Source organism: Podarcis melisellensis, assembly GCF_964234715.1.
Source record: "Podarcis melisellensis genome assembly, chromosome: 9".
Taxonomy (NCBI): Eukaryota; Metazoa; Chordata; class Lepidosauria; order Squamata; family Lacertidae; genus Podarcis; species Podarcis melisellensis.
This window is the reverse complement of record NC_138541.1, coordinates 28,752,221-28,758,220: the sequence shown is the minus strand read 5'-3', so window position 1 is coordinate 28,758,220 and position 6,000 is coordinate 28,752,221.

The following is a 6,000-nucleotide window of genomic DNA, read 5'->3' as shown; positions in this document are numbered from 1 at the left end:
GATCCCAAAAAAAGGAACTGCATGTGATCCAGGCAGATCCACAGAATCCTCTTAAACATATAACAGAATAGGTCATGTGGCAAGTTCATTAATAACCTACACCTGAGTTTGTTCATTTCCCCCCTGCAACTACCTAACAACCCATGTTGCTTTTGTGACATGCATTTTTAAGTTGTAAGCCTGACTCTTTTTTTAATGAACTGGGAGCTGCTCTGAGTGCCTTTTCTTGGCTGAAGAGTTGGGTAAAAATTATATAAATAAGCCCATCTTTTAAAAGTTTTTATAGAACTGCCTCCATGGCCTTCACAGTTCAGGCTCTTAATTGTGCACCTATCTTTGTTAATGTCAATATTTGAGCCCACAGATGGTTTTGAGCCAGGGTAATGTCAAACTGTGTGCTACCATGACCATAAATATCTGTAGCCAATGGTCAGGGGTGATCCAGCTGCACTGGATCTGTAAGCTCCTCTTAAACACAGGACAGGATAGGTTTATAGCAAAGGCTGGACACCCCATCAAAGCTTTCAACAAAGGCTTGTTCTTGAGTTTAAGCAACACAGGAGCTCAGCTCACTCTTGACTCTTGTCAAATTCTCACATTTGTGTCATTTCCACCTTGTTTTCTGGACAGCTCTCACCCCCAGTAATTAAGCAGGAAAATATGAACTGCCATTTTATGCACTTGTCTTCCAAGCGAGCTTCTCAAGCAACGTCATGAAGAATAAATCAGGGTAATTAGCCGAAATGTATTTGCAAAGGTGTCTGGCTGAGTACACACAGTGAGGAAAAACTCTAATTCTGGTTGTATTTCACAGGAGTTTAAATATTAATGTATACGAGCTCTTAGATTCTAGGGCCTGGTTTTTTATTTCCTGACAATATGTGCATTTAGCACACCATTTTCATGGAGCCTTCTTTGTAATAAAAAGTGAATCTCTGTGGGTGTTTTTTTTTAATCTCCTGCAAGTATTGTAATTACACTTGAGATTGGGGAAAGACAGAGAAAAGAGAAGCCAAAATCATGACAGAGAGAGCACACTTATCCGACAAGAGCTCCCCAGAGACAGTGTCATTTGCAATTAATCCTTTCCATTTCTGTGCATCAGAACAGATGACACAGCACCTTCCCTCACACAAAAAGGTTTGCTACATAGGAATTAGTACCACAGGAGACTGAAAATAGATTTCTCAAAAGCTTATTTGATGGCTCGTGTAAAGTATGACTCTTAAGAAGAAAAGAAAAAAGAATTCTGCAGTCCGATGGCCAATGACTTAATTTGTGAAGATAATGGTTCTGGGGTTGGACATTTCATAAGAAATATTCCATTGTATAGGTGATAAATTACTCGTGAATGATATTAACTCCATGCTTAATCTCTGAAAGCTTCTGAGTGCAGCCAGGATTTTCCCCTCACATAACATGTGATTGTGAACCTTTCAGTAATGCCAGACTTTTCTGTTTGCATCAGCTACTGAGAGAATGCACTGTAGCCAATATTAGAGTTGAGTCAAAAGGGGGGCATTTTTTTGGCATGCATTTCTGGCAGCATTACAAAGCATGCTCCTCTGAGCCATTTTTCAGGGCACTGCATCAAAAGAATGCAAAGGTGTTTGGCCATTGAGAATTAAGGCAATATTTCCTGAAGGCTGCTTTGTTTGCTGTCAGTGATGTCAGCACGTAGCTCTACATATTTGTTGTGACACCATTCGGTTCACTGTGGAATCCCTTATTGGTCCAAGAAGGAGACACAGTACAAAGTAAATGGATTAAAAGACTACAAAGTATATTGGGAAAACAATGGCAGAGAATGGGTAGAGAATAGTACAGCATATTGCCCTTGCTAAAGCACTATTTTTGCCATGAAACAAATAAAAGGATGAATTATCCCCATTATGAATAATCCACATAATCCAAAGCAATGCACCATTATCATTTCTAGGTGGATTATTTTGGGAGGAGATGATAGTTTTATGAACTCTTGTCAGATTAGGTTTGATGTGTATATTTATAACTTATATGGGCCCTTGAAATAGGTAAGAAATGAAACTGAATCAATGTATGTAAAAGTCTTTACAGCAGACTCTAACTCCTAATTATCATTCAAACATTTAGGATGGTCAGAGTCTTCTAAATGATTGACTGTGTCTAATTTGATCTGAGTAGAGCTACTTCTTTTGGGAAAACCTGAAGTGGCCAATTTGCAAGCAGCTCATTTACTGAGGTACCAACCAGGAAATCACCTTTATTTCATAAAGTAGATTAAAACAACCCCCATTTTAATTTTTAACCTGTGTTAGAAAATCAGTAAGAGATTGTGCTCTCTCTCCCCGCCACTCCCACTATATTTATCAAATTCACTCCTATAATTTGTGGCTATTTGTGACAATATGTCACAATGTATGATGTGTATTATTCATCTTAATTTTCACTGGCTAATGCCCAGTTTCTTAAAACACTCACTGTATTGCAGGCAATATATAAAACATATAATGATAGCAATTTGCACATAGCTAAAACAAAATACTGATCATTATGAAGAGAGAACACTGTGTTTTGATTTTCTTTGCATAATAAGCAGTCTTTAATTACTGTTATTAATTTATTGTCACCACTGTATCCATTCCGTTGTGCATCTCTCTCTAACTCAATGTCTGACTTCCCAATTACAGTGTGATTAAACCTCCTGCAAATTTATTTGGGCTGAGTTGTTTGCTGTGGAGGGAAATCATTACTAATTAACTAAAGCTTTATATGCTTTGCAACATTCCTCATTTATTCATCATGACTTTGAATTGAATTTGTAACTTAAGGGTCTCTGGTTTCCAGAACGGCTGAGTGAACAGTCAGCCCTACCATTAGGCAGAGTGAGGCAATTACCGTACCGCAAATGCTTGGTGGGGGGCAGCGGAAGCTGTTGCTCCTTCTAAGCAGCCCCTAACCATTTCCTACTGTTAAGTATCAAAACTAAGTGTGTTGCAGGCCTCTCATATGCCCCTTAAACAGTGGCGTAGCGTGGGGGGCGCAGGGGGGGCCGGGCGCACCGGGCGCAACATCTGGGGGTTAGGGTTAGGGGGTGCAAATCCACGGGTTGGGGGCGCAAATCCATGGGTTAGAGGGTCAAATTACTTGTCTTGCCCCGGGTGCTGACAACCCACGCTACGCCACTGCCCTTAAATTAACCTGCTGTCCTCAGATACATTGTAAGACACTATCCCATTGCAACTGTTGACATAGTGCCACCATACAATTAAAGCACTGTTATATCACCTTAATAGTCATGGCTTCCCCCCAAAGAATCTTGGGATCTGTAGTTTTTTAAACACTTTGAGAGATATTAGAAGACCCACATTTCCCTCAAATAGCTACAATTCCAAGTATTCCCTAGGAAAAAGTTTTGGTTGTTAAGATACTCAGATTATCACTATGAAGGTAATATGGGTCTCCAAACAACTCTCAGCACCCTTAACAAATTACAGTTCCCATGATGCTTTGGCGAAAGACATGATGGTTAAAGTGGTATCATAGTGATTTAAAACTTATGGTGCAGGTATGACCCGATTCAACCACCAATCTAGTCAGCTTCTGTGAACTGAATGGGGAGAGGTGCAGCTTCTCGTTTGCCTCAAGCAACAAAATACCTTGGACCAGCCCTACCTGAATGCCTCATGCCATAAGGTAAAGGTAAATGTACCCCTGCCCGTACGGGCCAGTCTTGACAGACTCTGGGGTTGTGCGCCCATCTCACTTAAGAGGCCAGGGGCCAGCGCTGTCCGGAGACACTTCCGGGTCACGTGGCCAGCGTGACAAAGCTGCATCTGGCGAGCCAGAGCCGCACACGGAAACGCTGTTTACCTTCCCGCTGGTAAGCGGTCCCTATTTATCTACTTGCACCCGGAGGTGCTTTCGAACTACTAGGTTGGCAGGCGCTGGGACCGAGCAGCGGGAGCGCACCCCGCCGCAGGGATTCGAACCGCCGACCTTTCGATCGGCAAGTCCTAGGCGCTGAGGCTTTAACCCACAGCGCCACCTGCGTCCCGCCTCATGCCATAGGCAACATGAAATTCATATTTCAGCTGAAATGGTATAGAGCTCTTTCAATTACTGAATTGCTTATAGAAACTGAAAGAGGAAATAGTTAGAAAAAACTGACATCCTTGTTTTTGACCAGAATTCCAGCAAAGTTGCTATTGCTTTATCTTTCGCAGCCTCACTCCATTTCAGGGTTGTCATTTGTCAGATAAGTTGCCTCAGTAGGAAATGTCAGTGTGACTGACTATACTTCTCTTAGTTTAAGGGGGAGAACAATTCCACCAGAAGTGGTGGTTTTCTATAAACAACCTCTTTTTTGTTAATCCAGTTTTACCAAACTATACTTGTCTCTGATACAGCTGCTTTGCTGATAAGAAAGAGAGATTCTTTTAAAACTGCTGTTCCTGCTGAGACATAAATTACTCATGGCTTAAAACCTACCCAAAATAAGTATGCCTGTTGAAAGATTACTCTAACAGCAGCTTTGGCAATTAAGTCTATCAGGCCCCATTATTTATGCCAACTATCTCATTTGTTATTACTCAGGGAATTCTGTACAGCAACATCTGTCTTTCTTATCTAAGCAATGATCAGGTGAACAAGATGTTGCTCAGCTGAAAAGAAAACCCATAGACTGTTTTTTGTATATTATCTTTATAATATTTCTGGAAAGTGCCATCTTGATAGTACAGGATGGAATATACAGAACCCAAGTATTCCTGAGGCATTGTTTTCATAGCATACAATACTTAGCAGTTTCAGGAAAAGTTGGCTACAACAAAGTGGGTACCTGTCATTGTGACACTGCATAACCACCATGGTAGAATCATTTCTCCGAAGTCCTTAAAAAGCCAGCAGAAAAACAATAACTGGCCTAGCCCATGGTTGACCTGATGGCCACTCAGATATCACAGTGGGGATACGGGAGGTATAAAGAAGAAAGATTCATGCTCCCACGTAGCCTAGCACTAATCCCTTGAGCTCTCTGTTCATCCACCCTATTGTACTTTTTCTTAGCACATTTCACATTGTGCAGATTGGAAGCACATCTTCAAACTCATCCAGGATATTGCTTGTAAAAAATGTTCTGTAAACACTGGCTACAAAATGCTGGATATTTCCGGAGCTGACTTGGTGCCAAGAGTTAGAGTTATGCAGTGAACCAATTTTGTGGGTTTGGGGGAGCACTGAAAGTTGGAAGTGCTCTGTAAAATCCAAATCATACTCACTCAGAAGTAAGTTTCACTAACTCTAGTAGGATTTAGTTCCAAGTAAGTGCATATACTATTGTAGTTTTAAGCAGTTGTTTTGAAGGATGAGTTCAGATTTTTCTCCTCTGGTATTTGAAACAGGGAAGTAGAACACAGAAAAAGTAAAATTAATGTATAAGCAAAGTGGAGTGTGGAGAGGACTAATAATTATATTATCATCTTTAGCATCCTGTTCTGGAATTGTGGATCTAGTCTGCACTGCTGGTATATTCTAAGGTACTACTAATCACACACCTCTTAAAAGCACATTGAGGATGATTTGCCAGATGATCTGGGATATTTTTTTCTCCTGTTCCTTGGTTTTTTTCCATCCTTTTGCTGCAGGACAAATTTATTCTGGCTTTAGAATGCTATTCCCCCGTTTCAGATATGTCCTGGACTGCAGTTCAAATGTTCTGTGCTAATGCAAGGGATTGGAAGCCCAAGGAAAGACCAAGTCAAGGCTCATCAACATGGACTGCTGAGTAAACGCAGCCCCGAACCTCTGCTTCCCTTTTGTCCTTTGCATGCTGATTGCAGCATCTGGGCTTGACAAGGCATGTGACCCCCACCTGTTCTAAGCCTACTTCAGCTGAGACATCAAATACCTCCTTCCAGCACTAGCGAGCCATATCTAGCAAGCTAGGGAGTTGGGCTGTGGGCCCTTACCTGCCTCAGCCTCCTGGAGCACCCCTCCTGCTGCTCCCTATGCCTCAGAGCC